General features: G+C 33.9%; 1 protein-coding gene across 1 annotated transcript in view; it reads left to right on the top strand.

The window, feature by feature from the left end:
• LOC137394328 (uncharacterized) overlaps window positions 1–22223 on the top strand; it is a 481712-nt gene that overhangs the window by 235690 nt on the left and 223799 nt on the right. The gene's annotated exons all lie outside the window — the stretch shown is intronic.

The raw sequence follows: 22223 nt of genomic DNA, 5'->3' as shown, positions 1-22223 counted from the left end.
ATAGGATCTCATCAAACATCGGTGAAGGGGAAATTTTAACTTCTTACTCAGAGGTGTGATTAAATCAACATTATTTTGTCACTGGTTATTCATTAACTGTTCCGTTGGTTTATTTATGGTCATGTGGAGTTTGTTGAAAATAATAAGCTCAGTCAAGGTCCAACCTGTTTGGTGGTAGGTCATGCTGATAGTGACTTAAGGTGACCTGAAGTTGTCCACTCCTGCCTTATATAGATGAGCTAATTCATGTGAAAGCAATTACAATCTTATTATTTACCTTGCAGCGGAATGATTACACGCTTATTTAATATCTTGTTAAATGTTGGTAAAGCAAAAATATCAGCTTTTCACATTGTAGCATTGTAAAAAACAGAGCTCATTCATCATGGGTTTTTGATGAATTACAGTGCTTCTTTAGTAGTAGTGTAAGTGTAATTAAAAGAGATACAATTAGTCACTTGAGAGATTTGTACATGTATAGTTTAGGGCTCAAAACAAAGGGCTTTTAGAGCTGTAAAGCAGAATGCATTTATGCATAATATCAGTTATTGATTTATTAGACACTATGCTTGAGGCAAACAAAAAACAAAAGCTATGATTGAATTGATTTAATTCGATTAGTCACTTGCCTAAACTAACTTTGCTAAAAACTCAAATTCTACAGTGGGAAATGGAGTAGCATCCCCACTCTGTAGTAATATTAATCCTGCCTACTAATATAATCATATTGACTAGCTTTAGACTTAACCTTAATTATCAATTATGAGCAGTCAATATATAACTCCCCAAGAATTGACAATATTGTTATATATTATAATGAGTATATAATATGTATAGTATCATTATATATTATCATGAAATGAGAATGAAGTAAAACTTAATAAAGAGAATACACTCTAAAAAGTTATACAATTAAGCATGGACATTCAAAAGAGGACAGAAAAGGCATTTTAAAGACTTGCATGATTATACATGGATTATGTGTAGGAAAATATGAAGGATATAATAAAGCAATTTTTGGTCACAATTACTACAGAAGAATAAACCGAATGTCTAATAATAAACATTATACTCAAAACATACATTCAAAAAGGTATAATCTAAGCACTAGTAGTGGTATTAAAATTACCACTTTTGACACAAAGGATTACCCATAAAATAGCTACTAGGAAGAAATTTCATTTATATGGGTGGAGATTATAGTTTGTAAATGCTTTACGTGATGGTGATCTGGTTCATCTCTGTATATTGCGTGAAGTATATCCAATGACTTGGTGTAACAGTCTAGCATTTGCTCATGGTCATTTAGTAAGTGGTATACTGAACCAATGTTGCTGTAGCCCATAGCAATATCAGTATGGTTAGTCTCAGCACCATATATTGCTTTACAAATATCCAATGATTTGGTATAATATTCAAGTGCTTGTCCATAGTCACCTAGTAAGTTGTATACTGAACCAATGTTGCTGTAACCCATAGCAATATCAGTATGGTTGATCTCAGAACCATGTATAGCTTTACACATATCCAATGATTTTGTATAATATTCTAGTGCTTGTCCATAGCCACCTAGTAAGTTGTATACTGAACCAATGTTGCTGTAACCCATAGCAATATCAGTATGGTTGATCTCAGAACCATATATAGCTTTACACATATCCAATGATCTGGTATAATATTTTAGGGCTTGTCCATAGTCACCTAGTGAGTAGTAAACTGAGCCTATGTTGTTGTAGCTACTGGTAACTGCAGTATGGTTAGTCTCAGCATCATATATAGTTTTACGCATATCTAATGATTTGATGTAATATTCTAGTGCTTGTCCATAGTCACCTAGTGAGTTGTATAATGAACCAATATTGTTGTAGCTAGTAGCAATTTCAGTATGGTTAGCCTCAGCACCATATATAGCTTTACACATATCCAATGACTTGGTATAATATTCTAGTGCTTGTCCATAGTCTCCTAGGGAATAGTATACCGAACCTATGTTATTGTAGCCCCTAGCAATATCATTATGGTCAGTCTCGTCACCATATATTGCTTTGCAAATGTTAAATGACTTGGTGTGATATTCTAGTGCGTGTCCATAGTCACCTAGTGTGTTGTATACTGAACCAATGTTGTTGTATGCTTTAGCAATAGCAGTATGGTTAGTCTCAGCACCACATATAGCTTTTTGCATATCCAATGATTTGGTATAATATTCTAGTGCCTGTCCATAGTCACCTAGGGAGTAGTATACCAAACCTACATTATTATAGCCCTTAGCAAGATCAGTTTGGTTAGTCTCAGCACCATATATGGCTTTCCACATACCTAATGATTTGGTGTTATAGTCTAGTGCTTGTCTATAGTCCCCTTGTGCGTTGTATACTAAACCAATATTGTTGTTGTTTACAGCAAGTTCATAATGAACATTTTCACCATACACGTTTTGGTCCATAATTAAAGCTTTTCTGTGATATTTAAGTGCCTTGCCATATTCACTCAGACTAAAGTACACTGATCCAATGCTTGTGTAAGTTTGTGATGTATCTCTATTGCTGGCATCAGTCTCTTGGAACAGGTTACCACTTTCTGATGACTCGATGTCTTTCTCAGCCTGAAACAGATATCAGATATCTTTGCAAGAAATCTTATTACTAACCATTGCATACCTTAACATGTTCTTAGTCGTTAGGAACTGCAGTATAACATATCGTCTGGTGGCCACAGGGCATTATCGTGTCAACAGGTGGCAGAAGATGGGGTCTATGGTAGCTTGACACTTTTAACATGTTTCTAATTTATTCATTATTAATTTAGTTTCCTACCACTATTTTAGTTGATAAGCTAAGAGTAATTGGCCATTAAATGGTGAGTAGTTATACAAAATTACATTTTTTCTTATGCTGTGTGCAATCAGTCGGACCAGCTAATCAGAGCCGTAGACCAACATTTACGTCATTTTGTAGTACAGGGGTATTAAATTACCCCGATATCAATTAGGTTTGTAGTCAGTTTCCTGTCTCGCCGAGCGACCGTCGGCATTTGTAGTAATGATCGAAAACTTTAATTTGCTAATTATACCAATTTCCAAAGCTAGCTGTCATAAATTACATAATTCAATATAATCAACTACCACATTCTAATAGATAAAAGGTTGTTCAACGCACTAAAACGTTCAACACTGCATCTTCATGGCAAGTCTGATTCTACAAGTGAAGCCGATGCCAGATACAAGTTGTTCTCATCAAGGGCATCTTATGAAAAAAAACCTTCCACCAAGAGGGTTCTCTCCGTCGGCATTTAATGAGGGTCAATTGCTAAGCAGCAATACAGTAGTGGGAAATTCAACCATTAATGATGCCCCCAGGTCCCACAAACCATGTCTGGAGTAAAGACGATGATGAGATTTCTGGGCTATGCTTTCCTGATGAGCAAAGAGCTATTCCTAGGCAGCTTGTCCAATGGACCTGTTGCTCATGCAAAAAGGTTTGCACAAGTTTATGAGGCTGTGTCGAGTGCAGTAATGAAATGACTGACGAGATTGAGGATGGTAATCAATTAGACGGTGATGATGAGATTTAAGATTATAATTATGTTATAGTTTTATTAAATACTTTGCAATATGCTTTCTAGAATCAAATAACAGTTTTTGATGTATCATGATAAACAGACTATGTACTTTGGTGAACATGCTATATAATAATCATACAAAGTACTAAGATACCCATACAAAGACATGATATTAATTAATCATTCAGAAGGTTGGTTGTCATCGAACGTACTGCACCATACATTCCATAATACTGGTTACATTCAAAATTTCAACCATACATGGTTTCAAAATACTGCATGGTTTTAACATGCTACCGGTACAATAAATCTAAAGCTAAGCCAGAAATTTCACATATAAATGTCAGTTAAATAAAAAAAAAATAACATGTACCAACGGAAAGTACTAAGATAAGCATAATAAATACTTTATGCTTGTCACGTGCTGCCCAGCAATATAATAATTTCATTTAAAAGATTAAGTTTACATTAGATTCGTTAGTTAGACTGCATCACAACTAGTGTACCCAATGAGGTATACAGTATAGCCTGTCAATCAGTAGTTGTACAGGTATAAATGTAACGAGTATGAAGAGGGTTTCTGGCAGATCAGTGGCTAAGGTGATGGCGAGAAATGTTTGTCATATCGAGTCCCTGGCGGCCGACGACAATGTAAAGAATCGCATCCATTACAGAACAGACAATGAGTTCAAAATACAAAATGATCATATAGACATATAAGAGCTGACATACATTTATGGTGCAATATTTATCGATCATAACCTATCCGAAAAACGATTTATCAAAGCATGTAGCAATAAATTTAAAACTTGAAAATAGAAAGAGCTACAAGACTGATTTGAACGTGTATGCAATGTGCATAGCCCTACATAAAAGTAATAGATGTGCCCCCTTTAGCTTTAACCACAACAATACTTCGTTAACTCATACATCGCATACTTCTGTAAGGTAATAATTGATATGTGAGCGCTATAATAATACAATATAATACAATTGATGAAAATACAACAAAATATGTAATAATATATATACATGTAATATCACACAACATAATGCAACATATCAATCCTACAACACAATTCAAATCATTTAAATACAACATAATACAGCTATAATTATAATACAATACACCATAATATAGTGTAATAACACAATAATACAATACTGATAAGTTCTGCATGACACAAAATAGTAACTTAAAACTAACCAAACCATCAGTTAAATAACAATCATACATTTGCATGAAGGTACTACACTTTGTGTTGATATTGGTTTGACGTTTCAAAGAACAATACAGTCTCCAATTTTGTAAATAGGCGAGCCAAGTCTTAATAAAAATCAGCAGAGGCATGCTATATTACAAATAGTCCAGTATTAGGCCTACTGGTTTATTAAAAAAATACCCAATTTAGGTATTCTATTTATGAAGCCCAATAATATAAGTAGCTTATAATGTTATGTAGTGCTACCGTCTTAGCCTAAAAATTACACAAATTCAATTAAGCTAATGAGTGTATAAAACACTGAGTGTCTAAAGACACAGCAACAATACCTACGACGGAGAGTAGTTGATTTTATAGTTTGTAACCAATATGTAAAATCTGGACTGAGAGGTTTGACTTGAGAGTTTTATTCATTATTATAATCAACACCTATCACTCATTGATCCAACTGGCGACAGTAAACAGTGAAGGAAACGAAAGATTTTCAATAAAGCAATGCATTTAATCTTTGATTAATTAATCATAAATATTAAGTAAATGAATTTGCTATCATCTCACCTTAGTTTTTTCCTCAAGGGTTTGAGATTCTTTGCAACTTGGGAAGCTCTTATTTATTTCGACTCACTAGCAATCTTCCTCAAGCATTCAGTGTGGCATTTACATACGACTAAGACTGCGAGTTGCGATCTGACTGTTTGTAGATGGTGCTCTACATCTCATAAAAACTTTAGATTATCGCTTTTTCCGTTAGTAAAGCTTTGTTGACTTCTTAGCATGTAAAACTTGATTATAATGAATTATGTAACCGATAATAGCTAGCTGTGGTTATCAATTTAAATAGAAGATACTACATTTGCGCTACTACTAACAAACGTGGACAACAGTTTCTAACAGGGAACAGCGGAAACAGACTAAGGACACAAATGTTATCGGTGAAGGCAAATACGCCCCGTATTAAACAAATGCATAGATTTATGTTTACCTAGCTGATTGGCTGATTTGGCTAATTGCGCATGGCGCAAGGGAAATCTCATTTATGTATTTCTACCCATCTTTTAATGGCAAATAATCACTGCTTGACAAGAATAATTCCGGTAGGTGTAGTAAAAAAGTTATGCGATGCTTTATTCTATCCATTAAACTTAAGATTCGTTATACCCCATTGTCGTGCCACCTTGGCAAAAAAACAACACAAAAATGCCCTGTGGCCACCAGACTAATAGCATGTTACCAATATAACAACTTATAACTACCATGAAGTGGAGTACCAAGAACAAACTTACTCTAAGTTATTCAGTGTAGGCCATATATGAATACTATATAATATTACTATTTATATATTAAGATAGTAGCATGTATGCTTGCTGTGTGCCACACTCTTCAGTAATGTTTCATATAAAAACACATATTTTTAAGTTTCCATTCGTCTGTCAAAGTAATGATCACAGGTTGAGATAAAGAACTAGATGAGATAAAGAATGCTATGAACTGGTTTCAAACCCACAATTTTCAGTTTTTTAGACAGACACTCACGCTGATCAACCGTCTTCCAGCGCTTAAGAATAACTGTGCAAACAGTTAAGATGATCACTGGCAAGCTAGACTTTCAGGGTACTAGTGTTGGCTATGTGCCAATCTTTTTAGTAATTAGATAGGAAAGTTATGGTATCACGAATCCTAAAGCTCAATGTAGTTTTGTTAAAAATTTACGTCATTTTTGGCGGTTCCAAGAAAATCAACTTTGTTCTAATTTTTACAAAAATTGTCAATGACAATAGTTGTACCAAAATAACAATAGTCCACAATAGCTAATTTAGCTACACACATTGTCTGAGTGTATTGACTGTTTGTATAGCAAATATCAACTATTTCACAAGGGATTTAATTGCTTTTTCGGGTGAAATTAATACATCCTTGCCTAAAGTATCTTTACTGTAAAATCAGAGTTTTTGTCATATAACTTCAGTTTAAAGTTTTTTAGAATCAACAAAAAGTTTTGCACAAGGATCAATGCATTTGAAAAACAAAAGAAATATTTAATATTTTTGTAGTGTGGTGAAACCGGCTGCAAACAAATGCTATCAATTTTGCAGTTTGACCAAGACCCAGACACACTTTATCTAATATAAAAATTTAACGGCCAAAAATATCGTTGGTCAAGTGTTGAAGTATTTCATTTGCAGAAATACGTTTAAGTCACTGTTTACAGCGGTTCTTTCATTCATCCAGAATTTGAAATCAAAATTTTTTTAAAAGCTAAAATAAAAAAATCATAATTGTGGGTAAATGTTTTTAATTGTTTACCCTACACATAAACAAACCAAAAAATGCAGCAAGGAGAGGTAGCCAGAAAAAGACAAACAAACGATAACAGCTCTGAGCGGACTATTTGAGTTTTTTCTAAGGGTTTATCGTGCTTTCAAGGTATATATAAGATAGAGGAAAAGTTAACATGGGTTTCTTTTGGTGTTGTTTATGGTCAACCAAAGACTAACACATTGTTGATTGCCTGTGTAGAAGAATGGTACCTACACCAATAATGCAAACCATGAAATCTTCACAGGTCTTCACAGGTTAAATCGTCACAGGACTATCTTTCTGATTTGGTTCCTTTGCTTTTTAATTTATCATTTATTAATGAAATCATGTTGTTATGCATAAATAAATTTTCAGCCATATTTATTGCTTTGTGCTATCACCACTACTTCGGGGCAACTTTTCAATCAATGAACCTTTCTGAGACAAATATCTTTCATGAGCTGTAGACAAAAACACTAAAGTAACACATAGAAACATAATTAAAAAAATAAATATCAAGCAAACAGAGCATGAGTTGTAAAATGTTATGAAATGAAACTCATTTTTCAAGACTAAAATATTTCAGCGATTGATCTTTAAACTTTAAAATCTCCAAACACTTTAAAGGTTTAAGGCAATGTAGAATTTATACCAACCCATAAACACTCACATCTCTGAGTAGTTCTTGAGCTCTTATGTAATCTCCTATTTCTTTGCTGCAGTGAGCTGCCAACAGCTTCCAAAGAACATGCTGCTCTTTTTGTGTAAAGATGAAATAATTGAAGAAACGAAACGCTGACTTATAGTTTTCCGTGTAGTATAGGAGGTAGGCGCAAAGTTCAGCTCGTTTTTGTTGAATATCTTTGCAGTCAAGTAAGTCGCTTGTTTGTACCGTGGCCTGACTGATGATCTCCCACAGCATATCATCACCATCACTGTCGAGCGGTTGGTCTATAGATTTACCAACTGCCTTTTTAGCTGATTCATACTGTCCAGTAAAGTAAAGTACTTCAGCTAGCAACCAATGATTCTCAAGAGAAACTGTTATTTTTTCTGGTAGCAAAAAGAGGTCAGCAAGATTCTTTACTCGAAACATTGCACAACAAACAAACTGTTTGATTTGTACAAGTAAGTAGCCCATAAGTACAAACAAGTGTGTAGGAACAGTGTATACTGTATCTTGCCTTCCTTTATGGTACTTGTCAATTTGCACATCATTTGTCTGAGAGCTTGACTTGAGATAAGCAGATGTTCGTAAGTAAATGGCAGTTGCTAGAAGAATATTTAGGTACTTTTGATTCTCTGTTGACAAAATCCCCAGCTGATGCATTTCTGTCCATATCTCCCATGAATACTTAGAGTGTAATCCTAGACAAATCTTCATGTTATTTGCTAGTAGAGTTGGGTAACGGAAAATCTTTTCTTTTACCCTGACATTCAGATTATTTGGAGGTTGAAACTTGACGAAGTCCGGCACAAACGAAAACTTTTCAATATCCATTCGAAATGAATCGAGGCGTTTTTGTTGGACAGCTTTCTTTTTATTCAAAACAGATTTTTCATATTGTTCTCTTGCTAAAACAAACTGATCGTAGACCTGGCTGCTAACATGTGTTTCTCCATTAGAAAAAATGACTACAGTAGAAGAAAGCATGTCTGACTTGTCTCCTGGAAATCCATCAAATTTAGCCTCAGCTTCTTGTCGATAGAAATCCATCAAGCTGTCAGTTGTAAAAGTCAGAATGTGACCTCCTTCTCTGCCACTACCGGTTGGAATATTTCCAGAATTTGGAGTTATTCCATCTATTCTGTAGCCAGTTGTGAATTGTTTCATCTGACTATCAAGATGCTCATTGCCTTTGAGTTCCTCGATATCAAATCCTTTAAGCGGACTCTCTCCCAGATTCCCTATCCTGAAGTAAGTGTCAACAGCTAACTTTTCAAAGTAGTCTGATTCTTTCTCCACGATAAGGGCATATTCTAAATCAGAGTAAGGAGTTGCTTCTCCTTTAGCAATCGATCCTAACCCTATCAGTGCAAATTGGCATGGCGGATATTTTCCTCCTTGTTTTAGTATTGCAACACTATCTTGGAGAATTATTCTCGACACCTTGATAAGTCCATCAGTACAAATTTTACTTGCTTGAAATAGTTTTTGACAGAATTTTTCAGCATTTGTTAAACTTCTTTCACTGAATAGCTCATCAGTGTCTAAAGCCTCAACTGAGCTGTCTAAACCAGCAAATTTATCTCCAGTCTCTTGTCTGTAGTTTGTCAGAAGTCGTTTGTGCTCATTTATTAACTGTTGATGCTGATCATAGCTAAGAGGATGGTTTCCTTTGTACCAGCTTTTTTCTATTTCATATACAAGTTTATGTCTTTCTGTAGTTAAGTCTTGAGCAAGGCAGAAGTTAGCTAGCCCGTGAGCCTAAAGGTTGTAAATAAAAATACCAAATTAAAAGGATTTCTGTGTTTCATAGCCTCAGGTAGAACTCAATCTGACTTCTGATTTTAGCTAAGTTACTCTAATCACTATCAACACAGTGATATGAAATCTTCATAATTCCCATAACCTTTTACATAATCATTTACATTTGTTTAAGGCTCATTTATAATAATTTATTCTGCTTTTAAGAGTTTTGCTTTACAGTTACGAGTTACGAGTTTACGAGTTACGAGTTAAGAGTAAGTGCTTTACAAAGTTATTGTAGTTCTCATAAAAATCAATTAGAGACTTGATAAACTTTGATTTCACATCAACTATCTATAAGTTATGCTGAAGTCTTTAAAGAATCTCAAGGGTGTCTCTGAGAATCTCTAACTTTAGCAGTACAGAAGTTACAAAAGAGTGTTCATTATGTAAAAAAAACCGACTTAGATAATGACTACCGCTAATATTTTAACCACTTTATATAACAAACAATATCACATTGAATTTTGAGCTATTGATGACATTTAAAAGTTTCCAATAGGTAGTGCCATATTCATTCAGTTAACCACAAACTAACTTGAAGCGCATATGTTTTTATGGCCTCGATTTAAAAAAACAATTGTTGGAATTATAATATAAAAATAGTTTGTAATATCTTGGAGTAAAACTAGAATACTTAATAACAATTAAATTAAATGTATGTTACAGTCTTTTTCTCTATGATTCACCATCCCACTCTACTCAGTCTCCTTGTATACATCTTCACACTTTACTCTAGCTGACCTGAAATAGTGTAAAATTACCTGTAGATAGTGTCTCCAATTGCCCGACTGCTCTGCCTTCTTTTTGTAAGTTCTAGCTAACCATTCTATGTAAAAGAACACATCCATTAGGTACTCAGTCGTTTTCTCTTTCTATAAAACAATCAAAGATCAGAGATCTGAGTAAAGCTTAAGTAATTCAGTAACCATTTTTAATAATAGAAAAGTGGCTGTTAAATAAGATGAGTGCAGGCAAAGTTTTTTTAATGTTGATTTTTACCCTTCTCATCTATATATATATATATATATATATATATATATATATATATATATATATATATATATATATAGATATATATATATATATATATATATATTAATCATAGTATTTTTGTGTGTCGTCTGTCTGTTTCCGGCTATAGATCTTAAAAACTTGATATTGAAAATCCGCATTTTGACGACGCATGCTCACGACGGATGCATCAACAAGTTCCTAATCCGGACGCACTACGCACTACCGCATGCTAAAGTTTTTCAGCTTAGCGTCCATGAATTATGATGCTTTTGTTCGTAAATATTTTGAGACCGAAGTACAAGCAACGCGATGCTTATTTGTCTTTTTTGTTCGGGGTAATTTGATCAGTCCCACAATATCGACAATAATTTATCTCGAACTTAAAATTTGTTGATTTGTGTACTGATTATAGTATGTACTGTGGAACTTTGGTTTTTGAACTGTTTGGTTCTCAACCAACTCGGTTTTCTACTAACGGTTTGAAATTTGTCCGTCTGGGATCTCGAACATAAATTGGGTTCTCTACCAAACCGGAGCATGCGTATTGGAATTAGAACAGCTTCGGAAACTGCATGGAAACAAACAAAGAAGCATTTTACGCTTCATAAATTCTTTACAGAAGGGAGGAACCATATGGGACGATGTCTCCTCTACCAAAGAGATTTGCTAGAGAGATAATCCCTCCAGTCGGGTTACACTAAATTGTTTTGGAGGAAGATTGATCTTTAAAGATCTGAAGTAAACGTGCCACTGCTGTTTATATTTCCTTTTTCCTACAATTTTTGATGTAACTGATCTGTTGCATTTTTTGCTATTTCATTACCAATTTTTGCAATTTTTATTATTTTATCTTAACCTTTGATGTGTTTGATGTTTTAAGTGCAAACATATCAATTGTTACTTTTGTTTTCTTTTTCCATCATCATAAATAAAAAAAACATTTTATTAAAATTAAACACACTCTATATCTACCCGTTTTTATTTATAGTATGCAGTATACAGTACAGTTCATAGTGTGAAACGTTGAAAAAAGTTTACCGAAGTTGTTTTATTGCATTGGAACAAATTGAAATTTACATAAATTTATTCTAATGGAAAAAATGGATTTGGATCTCAAACAATCTTCTGGAACAGATTATGTTTGAGAACCGAGGTTCTACTGTACGTTATTAAAAGATATACGTGGCTGAAAGTTATGAAATTTTAAATTTATTGGTTTGAAAACTTTTACAGTTGTTTTATTTATTTATTTTTACTTTAGTAGTTTTGCACAGAATTTTTTTCTCATGATTTGAAGTATGAAATTTACAGTTGTCTGAGAAAGCTTAAAAACATTTACAGTTGTTTTATTTTCTCCCTTTATTTATTTCAACTACACAAACACTTCTCTCATGATATGTAGTTTGAAAAGTTAGAAGGGCAAATGTTGTTAAATGTTAAACACAAATCAATTTTCTGTCCAAAGACTTTTTTATTACTCGGGCAACGCCGGGTAGCGCAGCTAGTGTTATATATGTCATAATCCACCACTGCCTCTGTCATATAGTCTGCTCTTGTGTACTTCTAAGACCAGATCTTGAAAAGGAACCATTTTTGTAAAATTAAGCAGAGGCATCATAAAAATGGCCTAAAAGACAAATAAATGAGACTTCATACTAGATCATGATTATAGTTATTAGTTATGTGAAAACAGTTATTTGAGCAATTGCAAATAAAACTTCATATCTTATACCCTGTAGGTTAGCGAGTTGATACACAATAGACTTATCACTTCGTGTAACTGAAAATATCAGATCATCAGTAGAATTAAATATTTCTACTCACCCTGCTCTTTTGATGATCTAGCTGGGAAGTCGTGCTATACAAAAGCGTAAATCAGGTGAGAGGGTTTTGAATCAACCAGAAAGTAGCCAGAGAGCTTTACTAAAGGTGGTTGAACCGAGTAAGCGAGGCTAAAGTGTCATCTCTAAAAAATTAACTTTAAACACGAAAAATAAAACAAATTGAAACGCAGTTGATCAATCTGGCAAATATTTTGAATCATAGATATAGTAAACCCCGGATTGCTGAATAGCTATCATTGCAATGGTGCAAAAGTGAGGCATATAATTAGCTGTTGTTTTCACGACGTCACGTCGCAGTGATGTGCATCATTGCAACAGAGCCTTCATTTGAGTAATGAGTTTAGTAGTGAAAGCATGCTTGTCATGATAGTTTATAAGTCATAAACATAACAATAAGACTAAATTCTTAGTGAAATTTCATCAGAGGAGAGTACAACACCTCAGGTATATCCTGAATTCCCCATAACAAGACAGAACTTCAACTCAAAACAAGAAGTTCTCAACAATATCATAAGCTCTCTATGCCAATTAAAGACACCAAGCGGAAAGCTGCTAGTGGAAAATAATAAGAAAACCTTCATAATTGGTTTTGAGTCAGCAGCCAACTCTGTACATGGCACTGCTCAATATCTTTTCAGCAACTACCTTTACATCAACTACTTCCTAACCTTGAAAATCAACCCGGATCACATTGAAACTTTGTTTTCCACGATACGATCTAAGGGTAAATATAATAATAACCCGTATGTGCAGTGCTTTAGATCTGCACTTCGAGGACTGCTCATAAAAGCAGATACCACACAAAGTCCCAATGCTAACTGTATTGATCTGGATGTGAGTAGGGCTGAAAAAAAAACTGGCCAACTCCTGCAGCTACATTCTCTGGCTAAAAAGAAAAGGAAAGAAGAGAGAAAAGCTGAGGAAGGTGAAGATGAGGAGTTCGGTGATGAGGAATTTTTTCTAACTCAAGTGTGATGACTGTATCAAGTTCTTGACCAATGTAGAAGTAGTGGGAAGTAGAAGTAGTGATGACATAACCCTAATCTCAGTTAAAAACAGAAGAGGATTGGTGACTCCATTGATAGGTCGAATATGTATTGCTGCAGAAAAGTGTTTACCTTTGCACATGGAGCGCTTTGGTTTCACACAGAGAGCTTTTAAACAAGTAACATCACAGACAATAACATATGTCTTATTTACATAAGCTCAATCAAGGTTTTACACACACAGTGCACGCTACCAATCTACTCAAAACTATAGTAAATCACTATATTAAAATCAGAATACACTATGCTGCTTCACAGCAAAAATCTAGTCGAACCATTCTTAAGCAAAAACTATCTCGTTTAGGTCTTTTCAGTCATGTCTAACGGGTGTTTAATACAGTGGTCCAGCTTAACTGCTTCTAAATCTCATTTGATTCATTAGTTTCTTATTAGTTTAATTTCTATTTGGTTACTTTTTGGATTAGCAATGATATAGAAGCTTCTAAATCATTGGTATTATTCATTACCATGTGTGTAAAATTCTTGCCCTTCTCATCCAAAGTCATTATATAAGTTTTTTATTTTTTCAATAAAATATGCAGTCTCATATGCACAAACTGGAATAATTGTGCAGGTTTTAGTGTTAAGTCAATAGGAGTTCATAGATCAGCTGATTCCCTCTACCCATTACCATGACGATGCGTCATGCTAATTATAGGCCTCACTTATTTTGATTTTTTGCATATCTAGGGTTTACTATATCTATGTTTTGAATAATCAAAGAGCTGACACGTGGGAGTGATACGCAGTAATTATAGACATGCCAGAAAACTCTGGAATTTGAAAATGAGACCATATTTGCTCTATTTACATTCTTCACCGCATATTAAAAAGGCGTGATTTTATTATTGCAAAGTGTATTAGATATACTGTTTAGAAGGAGGTGTAGTCCAACTATGTTTTGGTATATTATACATATGATTTAAATAGAGCTGTAGTCTAAATATAAACTAGTATAACTTACATGCTGTTTTAAGGGAGGTCTAGTCTGACTATCACCCAATATGTTCTATATGTGCCATTAAAAGGGGTGTGGCCTCTGTCTCCTAATCATTAATCTATTAATAAGCTTGTGATAGTTGCTGTTTGTGATCAGCCATGCTGGGGCAATGGCAGAGAGAGCGCATTTTTGCCATAAAGCTATAGAAAAACTAAGCATAAAATAGACCAACACCTCTTTTTAAATCATATGTATAATGTACCGGGCAATAGTCAGACCACACCTCCCTCTAAACAGTATATCAAATATACTTGGTGATTAAATGATACCTTTCCTAAAACCATAGAAATACTAGGCGTAAGTCAGACAACTCATGTTTTAAAACCACATGTAGGATATAATAGGTGATAATCAGCCACACCTACCTTTAAACCAAATATTGAATATACCAAGTGATAGTCAGATGACACATCCCTTCAAGCTTTATGTAGGATATTAGAAAATAGTTAGGGTACATTTCTTTTAAAAAACTGATAAAGGCTATATATATGATATACTCAGACAGCAACAGTTGTTATAAACCAATCTCTGGGCTGAGTTTCATGCGAATCAATTCACAACCAAATCAATTTTTTAGGTTTTATAAGCTAAAATCACAATTTTCGGGAATTATTTTGCACTCTCTGTACATAGTGGTGGCTCTTGCAAAACTGTAAGTAATAATTTCATCTTACAGTCGTTCGGTCTAGTATACGAGTCTTTCAGAAAAGTAGTAGAGTTGGATAATCATTTCTGCACTATTGACATAAACATATCCACAGTTTTACATCACTTTATCACACATTGATGTACATTGTGTTGATATAAATGTTGCAAAAACTACCAATCAAATTGGGCCACACTCAGCAACTCATTTATCTACATAAATAAACAAACACTTGCACCTTACCAAAGTCAGATAATTGTTAAGAGCAAAACTTTGATGTTAACAACCATAAGTCTGACAGGTTGCTGCATGTATTCGATGACAAGCATGAGCAAATGGTAGACTGTAAAGAGATGACTAGTTCAGATCTTTTGAACTTCAATTTGCTAAAAATTTTCAGACTCGTTTACTTGGCAAAATTAAACATTAAAATCAACATTCACTTTGTTATGTAAATGTAAAAATTATATAAATATATAAAGATAAAAATATAAATTCATTTTATTATATAAATGAACATGCATGTCTGTTTATCACCAAGTGCTTTTATAATTGTTCGTTCTAGTGTCTCATGAGAAAACTACATGCAACAAAATTGCAATCTAGATTCAAGTTTCGATAATTATTACTAATCTTATAAATTTACTAGTGGAAGAACTGGCGTTGTGCAGGTATTACAAATGTGCTTATAAACAATGAGAGGTAATGTAGTTGCCTGTCTTTTGCCATTAGCCTGGCACATTGTTAATGCCCAATTTGAGTAAGCTAGTACTTTGAATACTTACTAATAAGAATCGTGAGAGCAAACATAAAATGATGTTGCAGAGCGGTATGAGTAATTTTACTCACATAACCCACATAGCGACATATATTGCCTCAGAATTCAATGCATCTTTAGTAGCCTAATTGGTAAGATAATTGCCTGGCAAACAGGAGATTCCGCGATTAAATTCAGCATGAAACAGGGATTTCATTTCTAGTATTTAATAGCTATAGCTGGAAAAACGCCCACACACACAAACACACAAACTCTGAGATTTTTAAGTATAAATCGAAAATAGACCTTAAATATACAAAAGTCTTAAATTATGTTAAAGGTGTTTGCACAGAAACTTATGTAAATACAGATAGTTTATAATCAAATTTTAGTTACAGTTGTAAAGAAAAATGCTGAGATCTGTTAATGCAGACTTTAATGACCAAAAAAATAAAACTATTTATACCTATTAATGTCTCTTCCTTAGCAGCTATGGTTGGTGCAGCTGACATGCAGTGAAGGCGAGTCAAATACCTTGGTAGTAGAGTCACTAGGTGCCTCTTCAGTTCTACTGAGAATTCTGGTACCAACTGCATGAATATGAAAAGTAGCATATTATAAAATATAATTTGCTAACTTAAACAAAAGAGTTTAATAAGAAAAACTCTAACCTGTTAACATATGTAAATGCATTTAACCATTTTTGATATGAGAGTTTTTCAATAGTGAGATAAAAAGCACAGCACTCAAGAATATCAAAACTTGTACCAGTAAAACTACTAAGGCTTTGCATGACCTCAAGAAAACCATTTTTGTTAAAATTCATAATCATTTATTTGAAAGACTGTACATTTTTAATTAATCAGAGCTCAACTACTCATACATACTCCAATCTCTTGACGATTATCTTTTAGAAAAAAGCTATAGGATTACAAGATGAACACAAAGTATGATAAAGTGAAGAGAGAAAACAGATGCCTGCTTAAGTAAGCAACAAGTATTATCTAATGCGAAGGATAAAACCTTAAACCATAACTGTCACGAACAACTTTTATCGTATTTTCTAGGTAAATAAGACACGCTGATTCCGATTTTGTACTCAAAATAAAAATTAGTCCACTAACCTTCAAAGTCATTTAAGCTTTTTTAAAGCGTTTCAATATCCGTTTCAAAAACAACACAATCGGCATTACAAGCTTCGCCCATAAATATGTGACGAAACCTAGCTTTTTCAGAAACGGAAGTTGGGAATGTTTAGTCCGATTTAGAATAATGGAGATGGGTGTCTTAAAACCCATTATTATCTAAATCCAGCCTGTAACATAGTTTCAGTTTTTTATGAAACGGATATAAACTATTTAAAATTGCTCGCAGCTTGTTACATGACGTTTAAATGGGCTGGACGCCGAGAAAAATGAGCTCAAAAAGCGCGGTTTTATCTCGAGCTAGCGTTGTTATTGCGCTTTTTAAATATGCAATGCTAAATAGCTTATCTACCTTTCAGAAAAGACTGATATTATTTTTAAGGCTGAATTTAGATATTAATAGATTTTAAAACACCCATCTCTATTATTCTAAACTGGTCTAAACATCCCTACGTAACTTCTGTTCCTAAAAAGCTAGGTTACGTCAAGTATTTATGGGCGGAGCTTGTTATGCCGATCGTGTAGTTTTCGAGACTGATATTAAAACGCTATAAAAAGTTCTTCATTACTCTGAAAGTTAATGGCCTAATCTTTATTTTGATTACAAAATCGGAATCAGCATGTCTGATTTACCTAGTAAATATGATAAAAGTTGTTCGTGGCAGTTATGGTTTAATAGATCAATAGTAGTATGTAAGAGCTGACAAAATAAGTAGCTCTGACCAATCATTGTGAAAGCGATGTGCAAGACAGCCAACTCTTTTAGAATGCAATGCTCCGGCTGCCGAATTTGTGTGTCTATAATTACCAATGTACAGCAATTACATTTTGCTATTGTTTACATTCAAAACATCATCAAAATGAACAGTGAATTGTTCAAAAATTTAAAAAACCTCAGCCAGGCCTATTTGTAGTTTGAAATTTTTGCATAATTCTTGCAAAGTTAAATAGCAAACGGAGAACAGCTTTTGATTCTAACCATTATTACTGCAGTTACGGTAAAGCCAACCAATTAAAAAGTCGAGGCTAGTTTTTCCTTTTGGTATGGCCAAAAGGGTGAGTGTGGAAAGATCTTGGAATAAATTAGACAACTTATATGTATTTTACTGTTTGAATCTCTATAATGTAAAAGTTCCTGGAACAAATTATTTATGTTGTAAAAACGCCTACTGAATGGACTAATACGTTTTTCATTTTAGCAGATATACGAACAAAACTAGTGTATATTGAAAATAACCGAGGAACCTTTTTTGCACCATTTTTTAAGAAATTAAATTTATTCAAAGCTAACTTTTATCACTTGGTTTATGTAATAAAGACAAATTGACTTTGTTTACTGTGCTAAGGCATAATTGTTTTTCTTGGAAATAATTTCGTAATGCAAATAACAACAAAAACTTTAATGCTATCACAAACCTTTAATAATCCTTGCTAAAATACAAAAATCCTGCTAAAACTTTAATAACAGTGCTGTAAAAACCAGCAAAGAAGTCACAACCTTCACTTGATGACAGATAATGCTCATTATTGATCTTCTTGACAATGCGATGCATTGCTTAAAAAAGTTGATGACTGTGATCACAACAATTATCTAAACAAGCCAGCAGTTATATTTCCTGATTGTGTTTAACCAGACCTTATGAGAGAAAAGTGCATCTCCTGTGTATCTTGGTGCATCTCATTATGTTTGGCCAAGTGAATGCATGTAATATGAACTTCCAACCAGCTTCATTTAGGTTAAAATCCCACACTGCTACCACTTTCGGAAAACCTGTCTTTTATTTGATCTTTGTATGTTACACCAACCTTGAAAACTCGTGAAGTTGATTTTCAATAAATAGGTACTGTAAAACCTCTGTTTGAACACCACTTTTATTTGGTCGCCAGCTCTAACAGGCACCACTATAGGGAAAAAGGTTGAGAAATGAAGTGCCAACCTTTAATCATAATCCACCGTTATTGACTGACCTTTTGACACAAAAATGTCTACTCGACTACAGCAGATAGATCTGATGCTGGTGAACTGATTTAATTTAGTTTCGGCACAAAAATTACTATTTAACATCATATAATAGGAAAATAATTATTGCTGTTTTGTTGACCCAAAGTGTGTAAGATGGTACTTACATGTAGTCTGTTATGTCTCCGCCATTAAGACTTCATTTCAGTGCTTCCAGACAACCAATGACTAATGCTTTAGAGTTCTTTTCAGTCACTATACTGGCAATTGATTATCTGTATCAGCACCTGCTGAAGAAATAGAAACTAGCTGCCAGGTAAGTTTTTCAACCGAGATAAATGAGTAAGAATTTTATGGCCATCCAAAGAAACAAACTGCAAAACCTCTGATTGAACACCACATCTATGTAAACGCCACCTCTATTTGAACGCCACCTCTATTTGAATGCTACCCTGAGAGAAAGGTTGAAAAAAAAGACTGCCACTCCCTAATTGAACGCTACTTCCATTTGACTGCCACTTGACCTCATTTGGTTTTGCGAGCCTATAATATTAATTAATCGGTAGAAACGTGTCCACAATATTGCATTATTAATAAATCACATCAAGAACTATTAATTCTCTAAAAAAGTTTGAAACCAACACCATAGAAATCATTAATCACTGTCTCCGGCTAATAGGAGTTCTTTGCTTAACATGATCTGATCGTGAAACTGTAAAGTACATGTGCAATGTATAGAAAAAGTAGTTTAGTTTTACGATTGAAGGTGGATGACTAGTTTTAGGGTGAAGGTTGCGTTTAGCGAGCAAAACCTCAATGCAATGCGTTTGTGCTAAATACAACAGGTAAAAGTATCGCTCTGCAAAAAAATGTTTAAATACTATTATCTAATAGTTCAGCGATGTATAATAAGAGTTGAGGTCAGAAGGCATTGTGGAAGGTACTGGACAACCACAAGAAGGTCGTTCCATCAAAAGCAACAATCAGAACACAGCTATCCAAACAAACCATGCAAATATTTTTGTTTTAATAAAGACATTATTTTTTGTTTCTGCATGCAATATAAGTATTCTTCGCTAATGTCACTTGATCATGAATATATATATGTTTGCAGCATTTGATCGATTATCATTTTGTAACTTTGCAAATTAATAGCATTATAATTGATAGCATCCTTACTGTTATCTAACCATGGCTTATAATGGATCGACGCTAATTGCTTCTCTTCTAATGTTAATGTCAATATAATCTGCATCAGACTGTTACCTTTGTACATGCATGTTGCGCAATCATTGAATAGCTAATGTTGCATTGCGCAATAGTTAAATTGCTGATGTAATGTGGCGCAATCTATGTTTGAGTCATACTATTTCTTTAATAACACAGTTCACTTACTCAGTTATTACGCAATATTCTATTTTAGCAACCGACTAATAATGCTGTTTTTTTATGGAAATTACAAGATTAATGTTTTTAGTATATAAAGACTGACATGCTGCTGGCTTGAGACATTCTTTATTCACTTGCAATAAAGGCATCGTCTAGTGAAAAGTGTGAATCTTCTCTTGATAGACCCGCACAAGGGGTCGTATATAAAAACGTGGGGTGTCACTGCATATACTGTGTGACAGCTAATAAAAAACTAGTTTTGGCTGCAAACTGTAGCAAACTTATAAAGGATTGCACTGAAATTTTATCTAGCACTGTTAACTAAAAATATCAGATAAAAATGTACACTTAAATTTGGAAGAAAAATAATACATTGAAAGCTCCACCAAACTGCAAAGCAAGAGACAGGCTATAATATAATCACAGATTAAATGCAAGCAATAGATAACAACTGGTTGGTTTCTCGGCTTCCCAATACATATTTTATTTAGAGATATTTGACAAGTGAGGAGTTAGCAGATTTATTGCATCCAAAAGGTTTGACGTCGCTTCACCGACAGATGAGGGTAAAATATAGGTGACAGTCGCTTCGCCCGAAAAGAGCTAAATTAATTTTCACTAAATACTGATAAACCATTTGATAAATACAACACCAGCCTCAATTTCAAAGTCACCTTCGATTGACTGCCACTATCAAGGAAGGGTTGAAAAGTAGAGCGCCATGGCGCTCAATTAAAGGTTTTGCGGCTTGCAAGGAAGACACGACAAACTGACCTGGCCTTATAGAGAAGTTTACTCAAGATAACAGTGTCACGTAGGCAGGCGTCTAGTGCAACTGCCATAGATGATAACAGCTGGTAAGTGGTATTAGCTGTTCTCACAGCAGCTGATATAAAATAGCTCTGGGAACAGTCAACATTTGTCAGAGATAAAATGTCATAAATTCAGACACAGTGACCTCTTCGTTTTTGCTGCTCTAAATATTATAGCTTCAGTGTATCAAACTTCAGTGGACCTGATTTGGATACAAGTAGCAATACACTGTTAATATCATATCTAAGGCACAAATGCAGAGCACACAGTCTATTGATATGAAATTTTCATAGTAGTAGCCTGGTATATGTTATTGATGAAGATAGACTGTTTTCCATGAATAAGCTCCAAGCTGCTTTTTAATCATTGAATATAATTTGGCCCTCTATTTTTTAATAATTTTGTTATCTTGACACCGATTGGCTCAAGGTTATTTATTGTAGACTTTTCCTCTTTGGGTTTTGGCTAAGCCATGATTTTCTGTTCAGTTCTAGTTCATCTCTAACAGGTTTGAGTGTTTTATATACAATGTACATACATACTATACAAGTATGCCACATATAAAAAAGATATGTGCAGGTACTTACCTGTATAGGAAATTTAGAAAACACTTTAAGTGTTGTGAAGTGTTAATTTATGGCTAATACTTCAAAAAAACGGGTTTTGATTTAGCGGAATTTTCTATTTCATGGTTGGATCTGAACTATGACACTATCAAATTAGATGGATTATTGTAAATAGTCCTCCAGCAGGTTTAGGAGCCATGATTATACTAATGTGGTACCTTATCAGTAATTTAATATATGTGGAGGAAATTATTACAAATAGAATATTATATTTTCAACGCAAGGAGCATAAATATCATCAACTGAAAGTTCAATACAGTGGGTCTTCGCCATAAAACTTCAATATTTCAATTCATTCCAGTGTTGGCATCGTAAGATGAATGTTTCATATAACGGCGTACAGAAACAAATAGTGAGTATCAAATGGAAACACCATCTGGCCAAAATCATCAAAATGGTATATACATACTGTACTTATTAAAAGTTAG

This window comes from Watersipora subatra, chromosome 4 (assembly GCF_963576615.1).
Source record: "Watersipora subatra chromosome 4, tzWatSuba1.1, whole genome shotgun sequence".
NCBI classification, from domain to species: domain Eukaryota; kingdom Metazoa; phylum Bryozoa; class Gymnolaemata; order Cheilostomatida; family Watersiporidae; genus Watersipora; species Watersipora subatra.
Note: the sequence above shows the minus strand (reverse complement) of the source record. Positions and strands in the feature narration are given on the sequence as shown.